The 20,270-nt window shown below is 40.8% G+C and overlaps 1 long non-coding RNA gene across 1 annotated transcript in view; it reads right to left on the bottom strand.

Moving 5' to 3' along the window:
- The window catches only part of LOC150089739 (uncharacterized), a 41,507-nt gene extending 21,899 nt beyond the window's left edge, over window positions 1-19,608 (bottom strand). Inside the window, exon 1 of the long non-coding RNA XR_016546681.1 lies at window positions 19,403-19,608. This is a non-coding gene — a long non-coding RNA (uncharacterized LOC150089739). The remainder of the gene's footprint in view (window positions 1-19,402) is intronic.
- Window positions 19,609-20,270: the final 662 nt, after the last annotated feature.

Below are 20,270 nucleotides of genomic sequence, written 5' to 3' on the forward strand. Positions count from 1 at the left end.
ACCATCAAGACCAAGTCCTCGAGCACAGTCAACTGGTCTGTAGAACTGAGCCCGGTAGCTTGGCAAATACTTATAAATCAGACAGGAGTTTATATATATTGGGGTAGCCATCGATTCCGCGAACATGTGGCTATCATCAAATGCTACAACTGCTGCAAGTTCGGACACACGTCGCACACATGCTCCCAGGCTGTGCGAACCTGCGGCCACTGCGCTGGCAAGGGCCACAACTTCACCGACTGCCGAAATACCGTTTGTGCTAACTGCAGAAGTCAGAAAATGGATGCCTCCCATTCCCTCAGAGACAGCATGTGTCCCATATACCAAAAATACAAGAACTTGACCCAATCCAGAACAGATTATGGCACCACACCATAAACAATTCAACACCAAAGTAATCAAATTCTTCCAGCTAAACGCTCATAGAACCAGGGCAGTGGCCGACCAGGTCAGGATGAAAGCTGAGGACGAAAATATAGATATCATCATACTCCAAGAACCATACGCAGCCGCCAATCAAGTAAGGGGATACCCCCTACAATACAAGATCATACAGCCTGAAAATGGGCCGCTATTGTGGTCAGAAACCCAGATATAACAGTTACCAGGATCACTCACCTCTGCACGGCCTGGGCAGTCTGTGCACATCTTATCTCAGCACTGGGAGCCTTCTACGTCGTCGCCCTTTATTGCCGCCCTGGAGAAGACATAACGATGGCTACAAGGTACCTAGAACATGTAACAAATATCCTCCCTGACCAGAAACTAATAATAGGAGCGGACGTGAACTGCAGGTCACCAGCTTGGTACAGCCGCACCCTGGACAGGCAGGGGACAAGGAATGGGCAGCGCCTGGAGGAATTCCTAGCAACATCAACGATAACAGTGCTAAACCAACCTAATCAACTACCGACTTACTGCAACCTACGATGGGAATCAACCATCGATGTCTCTCTAGCCACTAGGAACATTGCTGGCAATATAACAGACTGGACGGTTCAGGATGCCTGGACAACATCCGACCACAGGGTTCTGACGTTCCAACTCAACAGAGACCATCAGAGACAATATCCTGAGAGAAAAATGCTGCAGAGATATGTGCTGAACACTGCAAACTGGAACCAATTCAGAGACACTCTAATAGCAGAAAAAGATACACAGCAAGCTGCAATTCAAACAAATCAAGACCCTGACCAACTCCAAAAAACAGTCACAGCGATCATTACTAAAGCAGCGAATGCTGCCATAAAACGAAGAAAACCTGCCTCAGGCGCTGTACCATGGTGGAGTCCGGAGCTCCAGAGGCTCCGAAGAGAAGTCCAGGACAAACGGAAAGCATTCCAGAGAGCCAGACGCTCCTGGCCTGCCCCTGAAGTGAATGCACTGCGGGAAATCTACAAGGAGGCCAAAAACCAGTACACCTCGCTCATACGCAGAAGTAAACAACTCTCGTGGGAAAATCTGGTCGCAACCACTGGCAACACAGCCCTGGGGGGTGGTCTAAAAAGTAACCACTAATAAACTCCCCAGGGGAGAGGTAATTTCAACCACCATAACACCACAGGGAGATGCTACCAATTCTGGGAGGAATCTGTTAACAATATTTTGGATGCAACCTTCCACCCTCATGTAGACCCACAGACACCCCAACAAATCAAGATGTGCACAGAGAATGATGACTACCGAACAGAAGATAGGGAACCGGATTTCACAATAGAGGAATTACAAGCGGCTGCGCACCTTATTAAAAGTAAGAAATGTCCGGGTCCGGACCACTTGGAGCCGGAAATCATCAGGAAGGTGGTGGAGATAGCCCCCGATATGCTACTGAACCTCTTCAATCTATGTCTCCAAACTGGGACCTATCCGAAGGACTGGAAAAAAGCAAATATTAAACTCATAATTAAAAACCCGACAAAACCACCAGACCAACCGACTTCCTACAGACCAATAGCCCTACTAACAGTCTGCAGTAAACTCTTGGAACGACTCCTGTTAACCAGAATACAGGCTCACTACCTACATATAAACAACGGAACCTCAACGTGCCACCTAGGCAAATATGCCTATCTGCACAGAAGTCTAAAGAAAATTTTGTACTTTTAAAATTTTTGGTGTTATAATCTCAAATCAAACTATGTCCTAATTATACATTTAACCATTCCATTGTTTAAATGACTTACAAATTTTCGGTCATTAGCCTGTCATCGCATGAAGATAGTTTAGTATCTCATGCGACTCCAGTTGCCGCCCCTTCCTCGAGGAGGAAGACCTCTACTCGCTCAGAAGGTTAACTAAAATTCTAAAATCATATTATACAAATTTGGCTATCTAACTCAAATCTCACACTAGATCTCTTCCCCACACATAGAACATCCACACACTAGTCCAATACTCGCCAAGTCCACGACACCGCCACAGCACCTCAACATCAAAACATCCTGATATATTATCGACAAAATAATGTCATTAACTTCTAATAGTAATCAGTACGCTTCTTATTTAATTCCATTGCATTATTAAACTCTGGACATGCATGATCTACTGCAACATGATCACTTACAATTTTCTTGCGCTTGCAATTTACGCAACAAGGGACTTTATCTTTATTTGGGCAATCTTTAAAAGAATGCCCATGTGCTGCACAATAGCCACAAAAAACCTCATTCCTACAGAATTTGGCAATGTGGCCATAAGTCATGCACTTATAACATTGAGTTACTGTGACAATGTCACGAACTCGACAAGCGGACCAATTCAAAAATACTCTGCCCACACTTGTTAACTGCTTATGAACAGGACTGGAAACTTGAAGAATCCAGTTATTAACATTCCTCTTCTTGCCTTTATTCACAGATATAATTGCCAGATTTTCTTGAAACAGGTCTTCTTTTATTCCATAATCTTTCAAGTTCTTTAACCATAGCTGTTCTAATAACTCCTTCTTATCAATGTCTTTTTCAACATCATATATCAAAATCTTCGGATTCTGCTTCTTCACTTTTCAGCATTCAATTTAAGTTCTTTAAACTTCACACATTTTGTAATCATATCTAGATCTTTTTCTGTTTCAACTTCAATCACCACTTTCTTATCACGAACAGCCCTTAAATTTCTCACTTTGACATCATGAAGTATCGGTCTTACATTCTTTATTAGATCATTTCTCACATCTTCACTGCTCTTATGTTTCTCATTCTTGGTTGAGATAATGGCAACTTTCGGTTTGTTCTCCACTTTATCTTTTACTACAGTTGCATATTCTCTAGGAATTCCTTGAGTGTCCTTTTTAACCCTCTTTATTCGAGCATTAATATCAAGCTCTAAGACAACCATCTCTAGGTCATCCCATAACTCCAAAATTCGGGCTGATACTTTACTAGTTATTCGATTCTCCCGTTGAAAAAGAATATATCTCAAATTAGAACGAGATTCAGCTATTTTTTCAAATCTTTTTGCAGCACTTACATCTTCAGAACTTTCTTTTATACTTCCTAGTATAACCTTCATATTTTGAAACAACTGCTCCTTATTATCCACAGACATATCAGTTCTCTTAGCACTTCTAGGTGAATCAACCACCTGACTGCTCTTAGTCACCTTAGTTTTTGTTGACTCTGCTCTCATAACTTGCTTTTGCTTCTTAGAAACAGAATCCTTAGACTTCCTTTTTTCAGCAACAGCACTTTTATCCTGTTCTTCATCAAATTCATACACAGAGCTATCATCTCAGTCTTCACTTCCTGAATCTGTTTCTGTTCTATCGTAAAGAAGAGAGGCCAGCGCTCGACTTCTTACTAGCCATGTTAAAATTTTTAAAAGGCAATTTAGCCAACTATATACAACTCTTAATAAAGGAGTCTGGCGGCCAAAAGTTTTAAACAGACCCGAACTCAAAAATATTAACTCACAAAATATTAAACTAACAACAGAGTCTGGAAATCTATCCAAACCAATTTAAAATCTATCCCTACTCAAGTCAAACGAGTCAGGGTCCCAGGAAACTTTTAAATACAATCCTGAGGGCACAAATGCAATTAACTCCTGACCAACTCTGCACCTCCTACCTCAAAACACCCGTTCAGCCGGCTAGGGGTAAACCCCCAACCGCCCACCCCAGACGCCGAGGACGTAGGGCAGCTAATCAGGTTACAACTTGTGCAATAATAGAAACAGCAAAATGGTAACTATCAACTAAAATTTAATTCAATCAAATTAAACAATCACTCAAGATAATCACCAATATTCACTATTCCCCAAGATTAGCCCCTGGGGCGCTCACTACCTACAGGCAAACCTAATGTCCTCAAACCAGTACGGCTTTAGACCGGGAACATCGACTGTAGATGCCCTGAAGAACGTCCTTACACGTGCAGCTGCCACAGAAAACAAATACTTCCTGGCTATCTCTATCGACTTTGCTGGGGCGTTTGACACCCTTTGGTGGCCGAGCGTCCTGGCCCGTCTCCGGGCGAGTGGGATGCCAGGCAACCTCTATCGAGTAGTCCAAAGCTACCTCTCCAGTAGGCTCATCATGGTGAATGCCCCATATAAAATACTCACCAGAAAAATCAACAGAGGCTGTCCACAAGGCTCCGTTTTAGGACCTACGTTATGGAACATCGTCTTGGATGAATTCCTAAATACCGATATTGGAGAGGCGTCTTCACAAGCCTTTGCAGACGACCTCATCCTGATGATAGAGGCAAACAGCAGAATCCAGCTGGAAAGAAAGGCAAATCATGCCCTTGAAATCCTGCAAGAGTGGACCAATATCCACTTCCTTAGGATCTCTGCAACCAAAACGGACTCCATTCTCCTCAAGGATGCCCTAGATTACAGGAGACCCCCACAGATGAAGATTGCTGGTATCACACTACGACTGTCCAAGGAACTTAGATACCTGGGAGTAATACTGGACCCCACTCTCTCCTTCCAGGCACACTTGAAATACATCCGTAAGAAGATACGGGGCTATACAGCCCTTGTTACCAGAGTAGCAAAAAGGGACTGGGGATTGAAAAAGAAGACCCTCAAGCTGTTTTACAAAGCCGCCTTCCTGCCGATAGCTACCTATGCTTCAGGAGCATGGTACCCCAAAGTCACCATGGCTGTAAATCGCAGAATCCTCGACTCTATCCATAGAGCCATGCTGCTTGCTATAACCCGGGCCTGCAGAACAGTTAGCACCCACGCGCTCCAGGTGCTGGCGGAACCCTACTTTAGACCTCGAAGTAGCTAAATGTGGAGTATTATACGAACTCTCCAAGGGAAGAGCCTGCACCTTCGTCGGCTTCGACGCAGATCCTACCACACACCGTTTGACTGAGAAAAAGAGACTTACAAATCATCTCATGCAAACCTAGCAAACCAGATGGGAGAATTCCCCAAAGGGAGAAGTCACCAAACGATTCTTCCCCAATGTTGGCAAACTCTATCCAATGGCTCCAGCATGGTTCACGCCGGGACTGCACACGACCTTCCTGCTAACAGAACATGGTGCCTTTAAGGCCAAACTTACAGCCCTGGGCATTACAGATGACCCTACTTGCTGCTGTGGAGAGCTGGCACCACCTAATGCATGAATGCCAGCTTTATGATGACCTCCGCTGCCAGCTCATCAGCCGGATCACCTTTTTGCCCAGAGATAGAGAACAACACCTCATGGACGGGAGGCAGGAATATATTGCCTTCTCAAAGTTCGCTGAAGCCTTGTACAGAAGAAGACGGGACCTAAATGCACACTAGCCACATAATGGCTAGAAGCCAAAATGTGCATAACACCAAAAATGACCTACCAAGCAACCATGAAGACAGACAAAAAATCTGAATGAAGGATGAATAGCAGCTGTTCTGGCGGCCTGAGCCAAGCACTAGCCTGGCTCTCCTTTAATACCCCTTCCTGGCAGGAGGACGAGATGACCAGTCGCCTCGTTCCCCTGCCACCCCACCTTTCCTTCTGGTGAGGCATGGGCATGCCTCATTGACCACCTGGGGGAATCTCTTCTGTGTCCCCCATACTTCTGCCTTTCCCCCCAACCTTCTTCCTCCCCTCCCCACTCTATCTATACACAACGCGAGCACCCTACACACTAAATTTAATCTAGCCCAAAAATAATCTTCGCCCAGTCTCGGCCTAATTATCCTACGCACTGCCCTACTCCTGCCATATGAATGCATGCACACGTGCTGTATGCAAACATCCAAAGTAATTACGATTGCATGGATGCGTATATATTATATACCACTGTTGTGTATATGTGCATATATGTGTATGTGCTTGTATGTGTACGTGTACATAAGTTTTTTTTTTTTTTTTTAGGTCCTAGCCGACGAAATCTCAGGAAATTAAGCGGCAGGACCTGCCAGAGTAAATTTTAGTCTACTGGTGTTTCCTGGTCTGCTTCCACGGGACGAAGGTGGGGCAACGCTGGGCTCCAGCGGCTAAATGACCAGATGAACAACGGTACACGACATTACACAGGTACAATACCCACACACTTTTAAACCTCTGGCATTCCCAGGAAACTGGTACACCCACAAAGAAAGCAACGCGGAGATGGGGGAAACCCCTGGTGCCGTATGACAACAATATACCTTACACCTTACACCTTACAAAAGTGTTTCCAAGCGCGAAATGGGTAATTATAGACTGTAAGTGTAACTTCTGTAGCTAAGAAATTATTATGGAAGTAATAATAATTAAGGATGTTCTGTTGGGTCTACTGGGCAGCAATGAAATTATACAAAAAACACAGCACGGTATTGCTAAAGGATTATCGTGTCTAATCCGATAAGCTATTATGAGGTTTTTCCGAAAGAATTAGATGCAAAGAATAATTTCGATATACACTACCCTACCATTACTACCTGGAAACGTCTCTGTTGACAGTCATGTCCTAACCAACTATAAATATGCTCAACTATAAATATGTCATACACAACTATAAATATGCTCATGGGCCTTTGAGGAGACAATAGTACTGAATGCAAGATACCGCAAAAGACGGAGTTATTATTATTATTATTATTATTATTATTATTATTATTATTATTATTATTAATATCCATATGATGCAAGGAAGCCTGAGGCTTATGCTGCACCAGGGAAAAAAAAAAAAAAAAAAAAAAAGTTCCCGAGTAACCCTGAGAGAGAGAGAGAGAGAGAGAGAGAGAGAGAGAGAGAGAGAGAGAGAGAGTCAAAAGTAGAAGGGATTCACCAAGAAAGAGAAGAATGATGATATCCAGCTCAGGACCCTGGGTTTGCCAAGCCCATACTCACCAGATGTGAGCCCCCGGGGTTGTTTTAAGAGACTTACAGCGCGGAATGCTGCTACATAAGCAATCCGTTTGTATGTACTATTTCAAAGGCATTGAAGATCCCTAGGTCGACGACCGATGATGTGATCTACAAACGCTCTCGTGGGTAGCATATTCGGTATAATCACCGTCCTCGCCAAACCGGGCGGAAAAGATGTGTTCGAATCCTGCCAGTCAATGATGCGAGAAATTTTTATAAGTCTTTTTCATAACGTGGCTGTTATACTTTCTCAAGGGAGGGTAGCATGGTTTTTTCTACTCACAACTCGGGTATTTCGTCCAACAAATCGACCACAGAACAAACGCAATTTACAGACATATTATACACGGCGCAATGTGGTTTAAGTTGCTCATACGCCTAAAACCCTGCAACAAACAACCAACCGCTCTAAAATTGGAAAAAGTGGACTGATATCATCAAGAAACAAACCGGAAAACCTCCTAAGCTGACGCAATGGTGACCGAAGAGCGTTGCAAAGAATTCTCCACTTGGACCGCAGGTCGACATCGTTCCAAATGGGCAATTCTTTGGGTTGCAGAACACATTTTCTTAGTTGTTTGTTGTTGTTTTTGGTTTTTAGGAGCATTAGCAACTAAGGCCATATTGCTCCGGGATATGCGGTGGTCATTCCCTGACCTTTCCGCATCCTCCATATTTGGTGGTGACGGGCTCGAACCCCGGTCTAATCAAGAAGCGTGTGCTATGCACTGCTGCTCCTTCCCACCTGGCTACGGAGGCGCCGTCATTTTCTTAGTGAGACGATTGGGACAATGTCATCAGAACTAACGGAAAGCTGTGGCATGACGAGTCATGGTGTATGATCTAACAGTCTGACGATCACGCTTGAGTGTGGCCGATGCCTGAGGAAGGCGATCTGTCAAACTGTATTCAATGGTGATCCCAATATTTTCTAAAAGTGGACTAATGCAAAATCAGGAGAATCATTAAGCTTTAATTATCACACAGCAGTCGTCTGCGCGGGTAGCGTGGTGATATCGCCACCCTCCTCCCGACATTGGGTGAAAAAGGCCCTGTTCGAATCCCGTCGATGACGCGAGGAACTTTTATAGGGTTTTTTTTTTTCACTCTGTGGCTGAGTTAATCGGTCTCATGTGTAGATAGCAAGGTTTCTTCCCCAGAAACTGGGGTTTTTCTTCCAGAAAAACAGAAAACACACGCAATTTACAGACGCAATACATATATAGATATATGAAATAACTTTCCGGGTGATCCTCATGTAATAGTTTTTTTTATTTATTATTATTATTTTTTTTATCACAGCAAAAAATTACCGATAATTTTGACGATAAGGGGGAAGGGGCTATAGGCTGTTTAGCTCCTACCTGGAACCACCACTGACTGTATTGTTCGGAAGCAGCGTGATGGTCTGGAGCTGTGTTTCATGGTTTCCCTTGGAAGTTGATAGCTCAAATATATTCAAGGAAGAACTGGACAAACTTTTGGAGCAAATGGATATGTGAAATGGAAAAGTGTTCTTTTTTTTTTTCTTTTTGACTGGCGCTCTATAAGCTTGCTTTATTGCATCATATGCCTCTACTAATGCTAATGCTAACGAATCATTATGATTTGAATATAAACAATGAATGCTGAGGTCTGCCAAGGCGTCCTCGAAAAGAAAACATTACATACGTTGTAATTTGGTTACTTCTTTACCTGCTCATGTTGTGTTTAATTCTGTGCCAAAATTAAAATCATATGCTTTCTCTAATAGAGGCTTATAATTATAGACTGCCTGTGAGATTTCGTTCTCAGATCACCGCACCCATAACTAAAGCTACCTAGTGAATTAACGCACTGACGTGGCTTTTTAAAAGCAAGTTCAACTGCAATTAACACCAGAAACTATAAGATGAGCACAAACAGTCGTTATTTGTTAAAACCCTACAACCAGTAGGGATTTAGACGCATCGGCGACTTTGATCTGAACTGCTTACATTATGTCTGTAATTACGCGCGTGTTCTGCGAGTCGATTTGCCTGTTTGCTGGATGAAAAACCCCATTTTCTGGGTGATAAAAACAATGCAACACCCGCCTGAGGCTGACTAACTTAGCTACGTTGTGAAAAGGCCCATAAAACTTCCGCGTGTTATGGACGGTATTCGAACTGACGTCTTTTCAACCCGGTGTTATATCAACTGCTACAGTGAGAACAATTCTGATCGATTGACTTGTCTGGTAAGTTTGCTTTATATATCTGTTTTACAAGGAGAAGATGGGATATATACAGTCCAGAGTCTACCGAAAACTGACAATTGCAACAATATTTAAGAAGCTTTTGACTTTTAATCAACAGCTCAAGTCAAAGTACACGAAAACTAAAATATGAAATGTCTTGTGAACTGGGGGGATAAGTAAAAAGAGGTTACACATTCGAAATCAGCATTAAAAATACACTAAGTCCATTACTTTTCCATTTGAAAAAATTTTTCGTTGTTCACTCTAACAGAAGACAAAGAGTGGTTATACTGTAAATGGTATTTCACTATTGCTAATAAACTGCAAATAGCATTATACTCTAAATGGTATTGGGCCACATTTTATTTCTGAAGTTTGTTAATGGCATGGAAGAAGGTAATAGATGTGATATTAACGTTTCTTGACAGTAGAATATTTGGATGGCTAGCAAACAATGGTAGCCAAGGTAAGTGCTCCTACGAGACCTAGATAAAATTTTCAGTAAAAGTGGCAGTTGAAGTAATATAATACAAGGCACCTCTATCAAACTTTATCAGACCTATCATTTCCTACATATATACATGCATATATATATATATATATATAAAGTGTTGTTCAAAGAAAGTGCATCACCCCTTAAATTTGTAATTGTCGTCCGAATAACGTAAGTATATGGCAATATTTGTTACAGATTGCATCAGATAAGATTGATGCGGATAGGTGATGATCAGCTGTTACTTTCACCTATATAAGCACGCTCTGCAAGAGTTGCAGTCATTCCTTGCTTGTGTCAGGATGGCGAGTTACGTGCAGTTGACGCCACGAAGAAAGAGTGGTATTGTTGCTTTACTTTGAGGAAGGATGTTCTTCCAGTCATATTGCTTATAGAATGTCTTGTAATCAGTCGACAGTGAGTAGATTTCTTTCCAAACTCAAGAATACTGTTTCTGCTGATAGGAAAAAAGGAACCGAACGCAAACGAGTCTCTACGCCAAAACAGGACTGCCTTTTGAAGCGCTTATGCCTTAAAAACCATAAAGCTTCTTCGGCTGAGCTGAAAAGATAATGGGAAGAACATACAGGAGTGGTAGCAAGTGCAGTAACAGTTAAAAGACGCCTCTTCAAAAATGGCCTTTAGCCCGTCTTCCTAAGAAGAAGCCCATCCTCACACAAAAAATGAAAAAGATCCGATTAATTTGGTGTAAGGAGCATGTCAAATGGACCCCCGAGCAGTGTAAGTCAGTTATTTTCTCGGATCAGAAGAACTTCCACCTGCATAGTTCTGAAGGGAGACAAACGATTCGCCGTAGACGTGGTGAAGAATACCATCCAGATTGTATGGCTCTACAGTGAAATTCCCTACCAGCCAAATGATATGGGAGTGCATTTCGTATCACCTACAGTTTATAAAAGGTTCCGTAAATGCCAATGGACACCTAGCTATATTGGAAGGCAAGCCAACTGTTAGAGACCATTTCAACCTGCCAAGTAACTGCATCTTAGAGGACGACTGTGCTCTTTGTCATCGAGCGAAAAGTGTAAGTAGGCACTTCTGTAGTTATTTTAGCTTCATTTCTGCATTAGAGGTTCGACAGTAATGTGTTTACATTTGTTACAGATGAAAAAATGGTTGGAAGAACGGTCCATTACAACTGTTAGCTGGCCAGGAAACAGCCCGGACCTGAATCCTATAGAGAACTGTTGGCATCGTGTGGAATCTGCAGTTGCCAGAAAGAAACCAAAGTCCCTTTGTGAACTTCAGAAAGCCGTAATTCGTGTTCGGAACCACGGACTATCAGTTGATTATCTTCAGAAATTGATCTTGTCAATGCCTCGACGGTGTGCTGCTGTCATCAGGGCCAGAAGCGGTTCAACTAAATATTAGGTTGTAATGGTGAACTTTTCATTTTGATTTCCATCTAAAATGATAAACTGAAGGCTTCTGATAACATTTCAGCCATAATTGTCGTGTTTACGAAAACTGTTGTATAAAGGTTGTAAATGCTCATTTTGGAATATTTTGAGAGCATCTGTCAAATATTACTTTGCCTTATCTATTAATAAATATATTTTGTTTATATTTCTAATTGTGATGTAGTCATTAATGTAACATACCATCGCGAAAAAGGGTTAGAAATGTGAAATTCCTAGGTGATTCACTTTTTTTGTTTGTTAGGAGCATTATCAACTAAGGCCATATTGCTCCGGGATATGCGGTGGTCATTCCCTGACCTTTCCGCATCCTCCATATTTGGTGGTGACGGGCTCGAACCCCGGTCTAATCAAGAAGCGTGTGCTACGCACTGCTGCTCCTTCCCACCTGGCTACGGAGGCGCCTTGATTCACTTTCTTTGAACACCAGTGTATATACCGGGTTGTTAAAATTGAAGTATCCCTATGTAGAGGGCTCTGGAGCGAGTTCTAAGACTCGTACTGAAGAGAAATTTGGATAACAGGTACAATAAAGAATGTGCTAGCCATTCATTGCGGAAAAAAAAAAATAGTTACAAAATTTGTCACTGTATGGCGCGTAACTATCTTAGTTACGATTATGCAAATAACTTACGTTATTTTCATAATCGTAAGTTATTGCCACAGCGCCACTACTCAGCTCAATTAATCATTAATCGTATTTTCATAATCGTAGTTACGATTATGAAAATAACTTACGTTATTTTCATAATCGTAAGTTATTGCCACAGGGCCACTACTCAGCTCTACTGTACTGTATAAAAGCAAAGCAGTCTCTTCAAAATCATACAGTAGATGTTTGCCTGCACTACAGCAGCAAGGCCAACAACGTTGCAGGAAAAGGCGCTATTAGTGAAGCTGTACAATCGGAACAGCAACAATGAAGCTGCGGCTATCAGAGAATTCCGGCGTCAGAAGCGCAAAAGGCCCACGTGGACCTATGACTGTTTGTGCTCTCCGCAAAATGATTGCGAAATTTGAAGCGACAGGACATCTTGGCGTTCAACCAGGTAGAGGTCGAAAACGAGTGGACTCCTCTCATGTTGAAGATGTGGCTATGACTGTCGTGGATTTATCATGCGGTAGCACAAGTGTGCCAGCTGTTTCTCGTGAAGTGGACATGCCGTATTCCACTGTAAGGCTAGTAATGCGTCAGGTGTTGCGGTACTATCCTTACAAGATGCACATGCTACAGCAGCTAAAGCATGGTGATGCAGATATTCGTTTCACATATGCACTTCAGTTTCTGGCGCGAATGACAGTGAATATCACTTGGCCATGGAACATCATTTGGAGTGATGAAGCCCACTTCTGCTTAAATGAACAAGTGAATACGCACAACTGTCGCATTTGGGCAACAGAAAACCCTCGAGTTATCCAAGAGGTCCCGTTGCATTCTCCAAAAGTGACAGTGTGGTGTGGATTTACGGCCACATTCATGATTGGGTCCTATTTTTTTGAACAGGTAACACCGACTGGACCCCGCACCTGCTCTGTCACTGGACAGCGATATTATGAAATGTTGGCAAATTTCGCAATAGCAGAGCTGCAACAACGTGGGTGCCTTCAGGATACCATATTCATGCAAGATGGTGCACCACCCCACATCCACCGTTGCGTCCAAAGATTGCTAAGGCAACATTTTACAGACATTGTCATCAGCCATTGTTTCCAGACATCTTGGCCACCCCGATCACTGGACCTCACCCCATGCGACCTCTGGTTGTGGGGTTTTTTGAAGAACCAGGTGTATCGAGAAGGATGTCAAACTGTAGCAGTTGTTGTTGTTATTTGGTTTTTAGGAGCATTAGAAACAAGGCCATATTGCTCCGGGAATATGCGGTGGTCATTCCCTGACCTTTCTGCATCCTCCGTATTTGGTGGTGACGGGCTCCAACCCCGGTCTAATCAAGAAGTGTGTGTGTGTGCTACGCACTGCTGCTCCTTCCCACCTGGCTACGGAGGCGCCCAAACTGTTGTAGATCTGAAGGACAGCATTAGAGGTCATGTGCTGGCTATTCCAGTTGACATGTTACGTTTTTCTGTAGAAATGCTGTTCTTCGAATGGAAACTGTTGTTGACCAAAATGGAGCACACATTGAACAATTGTAGCGCTTTTCAAGTGATTTGTATTGACACAGCGCCATATAATGACAAATTTTGTAACTAATTTTTTTTACAATAATTGGCAAGCGCATTCTTTATTATTATTATTATTACTAGCCATATAGTGCAAGGAAGCCTGAGGCTTATGCTGCACCAGCTAAAAAAATTTCCGAGTTACCCTGAGAGAGAGAGAGAGAGAGAGAGAGAGAGAGAGAGAGAGAGAGAGAGAGAGAGAGAGAGAGAGAGAGAATCACCAAGAAAGAGAAGAATGATGGTATCCAGCTCAGGACCTTGGGTGTGCCAAGCTCATACTAACCAGATGTGAACCCTGGGGTTAATTTTGTACCTGTTGTCCAAATTTCTCTTCAGTACGAGCCTTAGAACTCGCACCAGAGTCCTCTACATAGGAATACTTTAATTTTAAGAACCCTGTATATATATATATATATATATATATATATACAGGGTTATACAGGGTTATATATATATATATATATATATATATATATATATATATATATATATATATATATATATATATAGGTCACAAAGTTTCGAGACCCAGCAGACGCCTGCATTGTAACTTAAATGAAGTATTTAAGGTTTAAGTAAATTAAACAGTGGGAATGTCCTTTTTTCTTTCTTTCGCAGGTGGCTCACACTAAAGGACACTTACTTAAATTTAAGAACAGTCGTAGACTGGATATAAGAAAATTCTTCTTTAACTTAAGGTTTATTAACTGTTGGAATATTGGTTGTTGTTGTTGTTGTTGTTGTAGAGTTTTCGGAGCATCAGTAACTAAGGTCATATTGCTCCGTGTATTGTCTGTAAATTGCATGTGTTCTGCGATCGATTTTCTGTTTTCTGGAAGAAAAACCCGAGTTTTAAGGAGAAAAAAACATGTTACCCTCGTCTGAAACCGACTAATTCGGCCACTTTGTGAAACAGGCCCATTAAAATTCCTTAGGTTATCGACACGACTCGAACTCAGAGTCCTTTCCACGAGGTGTGGGAGGACGGTGAGTCTATAAACTGTGCTACCCACGAGGGCACTGTTGGAATAAAATACCATCTGTAGGACTGGAGGGCCATAGGTATCTCTTATGTAACCCTTCCTTAAATTTGCATAAGTAAATTTAAGGAAGCGTTAGATAAGAGATACCTGCTGAACCCCAGGGGCTCACATCTGGTGAGTTTGGACATGGCACACACACCCAGGATCCTGAGCTGAATATCATCATTCTTCTCTTTCTTGGTGATTTCCTTCTCTCTCTCTCTCTCTCTCTCTCTCTCTCTCTCTCTCTCTCTCTCTCTCTCTCTCTCTCTCTCTCTCTCTCTCTCTCTCTCTCTCTGTCAGGGTAACTCAGAATTTTTTTTTTGCCTAGTGCAGCAAAAGCCTCAGGCTTTCTTGCACCATATGGCTAATAATGATAATGATATTATTGCTTAAATTTTTCCACTTTTTTTTTTTTTTTTACATTTTTATTGCTGATAACATCCTATAGTAATACTAAATTATCAGAGAACGTACCTATCCTCCCCACACCGGGTGAAAAAGACCTCAGTTACAGTCCCGTCAATGAAGCAAAGAAACTTTGAGTCTTTTTCGCAACGTGGCTAGTTAGTCAGTCTTAGACGAGGGTAGGATGGTTTTTCCTCCCGGAAACTTGGGTTTTTCTTCCAGCAAACAGGAAATCGATCACAGAATACACGAAATTTACAGACAATATACACGGAGTAATATGGCCTTAGTCGCTGATGCTCTTAATACCCTACTAGAACAACAATCAAACCCTGACCAGCTTTGTTAACGATATTTATCGGTCATGTTTATCCAAATATGTGTTTTTCGTTTTGTGTTTGTTGACCTTTAATATACAGTTTAGCTATTTACAGATATGGTCTGCGCAATATGGTCTAAGTCGCTGATGCGCCTAAAACTTTACAACAACCAACCAATTTGTGATATGAAATCGGATGTAGGCATGCAGAGGCATACCTGGTGAATCTGTTCCTTTCATCTTCGAGAACGGCTTTTAGGCCATTAATTACTGACACCTGTTCTGATACAGATGCCTCCACAGATCCTTGACGGGAATCATTCCAGGGACTGTGAGAGTGACGACTGCAAGATGTGCAAGCGAGTGCAAGATGGCATTGCCAAATTGGGCAATGCCATCTTGGAACAGTCCGCCGCTGTCTGGTTACAAGGTCAACGCTAAATATTGATACACCATAAAGGTGATAGGGCCTTCCAGAATAAAGAGGACACCCGTGCAGTACCACGAAAATAGTTTTCATACGATAACACTACCACTAGCTGTGTGTACAGAGAGTTCGATTCGTTGTTTGGTGCGGCTTCCTCCACGCCTTCATGTGTCCATCAATGCTAAACAATGGGAGCCTTGATTCCTGTGACCACATTACATGTTTCTAGTTCTAACCCTAGTATTGCGGCTCCCATTCGGACTCCATTGGGAATTTATTTATCTGAACCTGTTCTTAAATGAGAGGCTTGTGAATTGTCCTGCAGCTACTAGACTCACTGCCCTGTGTTTTTTCCATGCTGTACCAGTGGCAATAGGCCTCTGTCATCCAGTATTAAAGGTTTTAGCAATTTCCTGCGATCGTACCTTCTGATTTTTGCATACATGGAGGACCAGACATCTGCGATACCGATAGTGGAGTATCATTGCTGGTTTTTGATTCGCCGCAGTCACTGATTAAAAACCATGGACACTGTCAGCATTGATACGCGAATGAATTCTATCTACTCCCGAAACGATACTTTCACCTATGATTATGCTATGATTATGCCTCTCGTCTGCTTTTCCCACAGTACATTTTATGATGACTACAACTAGGCATTCAATTAGTGGTACATAACTTACTCTTCAATCTCTGTCGTAACACTGTTTCATTTGTATACGATGGGAGCCGTGCGATATCGTAATACTGGATTCTTTAAAAAATTGGTAGAGTAATGTATATACGACAGGTGATCATTTATATCGCAGGCTGGTGCTAAATCCCCTCTTAATTGTCATCATCTGAATGTTCTGTGGAATTTTCCTTCTCAAAATTCTCTCCTTGAACTTACACACTTTTGTCACCATCGTCACCATTTTGTATCCATGCATTAAATGACATTTTTCGAAAGATTGCGAAGTGTTTCCGTTCTGGCTCTGAGAGCATCGTTTGGTCGGACACGAAACGCTTGCATTTCAGAGACATGGCAAATCCGATGAATAAGGAGGATTTGGCGGAATCTCGGCACTTATGGTAGTGATCACAGCCTGCACAATATTAGCAGTATGGATATTAGCCTGGCATTGTATTGATGGAAAAACCATTTCACACAGGAATATAGCTGTCTTACCAAGATATCATTACCATACGCTTCATATATCTCTTTAAATGTTTCCGATGCATTTAAGCCCCGTCTGACACAATAACGAATGGCATATCGCTGTTCAATCTGTATGTCCGACATGATACTTCAAAACGATCGTCAGTAACAAGCGGCTCAAAAAACTCTCTTTACTCAGCACTAGCTCGACAAGTATTGGCATGTGAACACAGTCTGCTCAGTAGCGATCAGGGAGAACGCCTCTAGCGGCAGTTATGGAAAGTTCGCGCAGTAAACATAAAATCTTGCACCATTCCTCGAATTAAATAGTCACTCATCGTAATACATTTTTGATGTTATTCAAATCGATTCCAATAGTTTTGTTTTTAAATTCAGTAAGTCTGTTACACTGCAAGATCTTTTTTTTTTTTTTTTTTCAATTTTATTTTCGAGTAGCAATGGGAACGGATTAAGACAGTATCCCTTTTTTAAAAAAATTTCCATTGAGTTTTGGTTTCTTTTCGTTTTTGAAATTTGTGTAACTCACCTGTAGAAACATTACTTAAATAAATGTTTCATGGTGAGTTACACAGATATCTATATGAGTTACACAATACAATGCAATTGTCTTGTAAATAAATCAATAACCAGTGTCGAGTAAAAACTTGTAAACAACTGGATGCAAAGAAAATGCTGCCCCTCTCTCTAAAACTTTGTTCCGGCTTCCCTTCTTTTTTTGATTGAGCTTGACAACAGTTTTCATTTCGAAAACGCAAATTGTTAAGTATTTGTATTGTAGGAGTTTTAACTTATTGATCATAAACTGTATCCTCTTTGTACACAGCAAAATTCATTTAACAACAGTTAGTTCTTCTTCACATTAATTCCAAAAAAAAAAAAAAAAAAAAACCATTCGAAAGGTTAAGGTACTCTGCTGATTAAAAAGTCAAGTCATAATTGTTGGTGTCCAAATGTCAAAACCAATGCTAATATTTAACCCCAGGGGCTCACATTGACACACCCAGGGTACTGAGCTGGATATCATCATTCTTCTCTTTCTTGGTGATTCCTTTCTACTTCTCTCTCTCTCTCTCAGGGTAATTCGGAAATTTTTTTTTTTTGGCCGGTGCAGCATAAGCCTCTGGCTTCCTTGCACCATATGGCTAATCAATAATAATAATTATTTTCTTGTATCGGCCTATTAGGCTCTCAGACTTCAAGCATAAATTAACACATTGATTACGATATAATAATTATTCGTTAAATAATTAATAAGTAAATAATCAAAGTTGATGATTCATATTTTCACCTAAACTAAATATAAATTAAAACTATTATGCAAGTTTTTGAAGAAATATTTTGTATGTTTCGTTTTTGTTTGTTTGGGGGCAGGGAAGAGAGAGAGAGCGCCATCTATTTGTAGACGTCCATACTTACAATGTATTTGCATTCGTTCATGTGCATGTCCTCGAGTTTTAGTTATTCGTTTATAAAGACGGGATATGAGTCATGCACACTGTCAACGGTTTCCCGTATTATATCCTCAAATATTTATCGATAACAGGAAAGTATCAAGAAAGAAATGTTTTTTTTTTTATTCTTTATTGGAAATCGCTTCTCGTAAATTGATTTACAGTTCCTGGATGAAAACACATCACCCAAAATGAAATTTGTAAGTTTTTTGATTTCAGCTTTTAAATTTATTAAAAGAGACTCTCTGAAGCTCTGGAAGTTTAACTAATAAATAATTCAGTTTTTTAAATAAAATTTTATTATTATTTTATATGTATATTTGTAATTATTCCTAGCTTTTGCCGTTCTTACGAATATTAAATTACCGTATTAACATTTCATAGTAAGGCCAACGTTTCTGTGCACTTAACGTCTTACATTACTACCTTCTCATTTCTACAGTCAATTACAACTTATAATACACATTTTCATTTAATATTTCAATTTTAATGTTATTATATTGTATGTATTGGTTCTTTGTATTCACTGTTTCTTTGAGTATCATTATCTTCTGCTATGAATTGGAAGTAGTTAAACTTTATACGTAATTTTTGAAATTTCTTGCTATCAGAAACATATACGTACTCTGTCTATATTAAGGAACAAATACTTTTTGATTTGCAACTGTTAAAAAAAAATGATTTTTGACTCCCACCATTCAATTCATTTTTGTAAAAGCAATCATTTGGAATGTACGAAGAGCGACAATATTAAATACAAGAGACAAAACAAGTGTAAGTAAGTATAAAACTATTCGTTTCTTTAAATTGAAAAACAGATTGAATAACAAAATTTCTCGCCAGCAGTGATGTATTACATAAACTTTTATTTACCATTCCTTACTACCCTTATTGAGGTGCATATTTCTAAAGCTGCCGTTAAAATGGCGAGTCGGTAAAAACATTAATGTAAGGTTACTAAGCCATATTTAGAGACGACACCTACCTGTTGCAAGGGGTGTTCACTTATCCTCGTTTGCTGCCCAAAGAAAATATCCTTCAAAAATAACTTTCACGTATCACATCCACAGGTCCTATCAGTGATCTCGTGATTTTCGCGACACTTTGTACTTTATTCTCACGGCGATTACATGTATATGTACCCACAGTCTCCTCCTGCTTTCATATATACAGTAGGATAACAAGTTTTCGTGGAAGTGTCATGTGGAAGGTACGTCATAGGCGTTACACCACCAGCTGTACACACTCATGACTATGTTACGCAATGTTGTCATAAACGACACCCCGGAGCATACCTTACGGTAAGTCAATGCCAGCTTATCGCCGAAAGCGGGTATGTAAGACGTCTGTCTTAGCCGATTAGCGTAAGATGAAAAAAAAAATTTTTTTTTTTTTTTTTCACTGTACGCGTTTGATTTTGTATACGTTTCATTTAATTGTACGCAGCTTATTTAACTCAATGAATGTTATGGTGGGCGTCAAGGAAAGTGATTGTAGTTTCTGTAGGCCTGCTGAAAAAGCGAGTCCCAATTATATCCACAGCAAAGTACCAGAAAGGGATATGTGAAACTAGGAAAAGGAACAAAGCTTCTGAGGAGTATCTAATACTGATGTATTGGTTGCTACATGAGTTACAAACATGAGGTTCAACCGTTTTATTGAAATAGCTCTTTAATGATGGTCAAGAATTAAAACGTGCAGGGTAATGTGTGCACTCAATTTGGGAAGTTTACGGCGTCATCACGAAAGAATCAACCAATAGCTCTGCGATCCTATGTTCAATTAGCAGGTGAAATAAAATTTTCCGTCCTAAATATTGAATACTGATAAACGTTAACAGCCCAGAAAGCAAT

This window comes from Mastigoproctus giganteus, chromosome 2 (assembly GCF_048544385.1).
Source record: "Mastigoproctus giganteus isolate SK-2022 chromosome 2, ASM4854438v1, whole genome shotgun sequence".
Classification (NCBI taxonomy): domain Eukaryota; kingdom Metazoa; phylum Arthropoda; class Arachnida; order Uropygi; family Thelyphonidae; genus Mastigoproctus; species Mastigoproctus giganteus.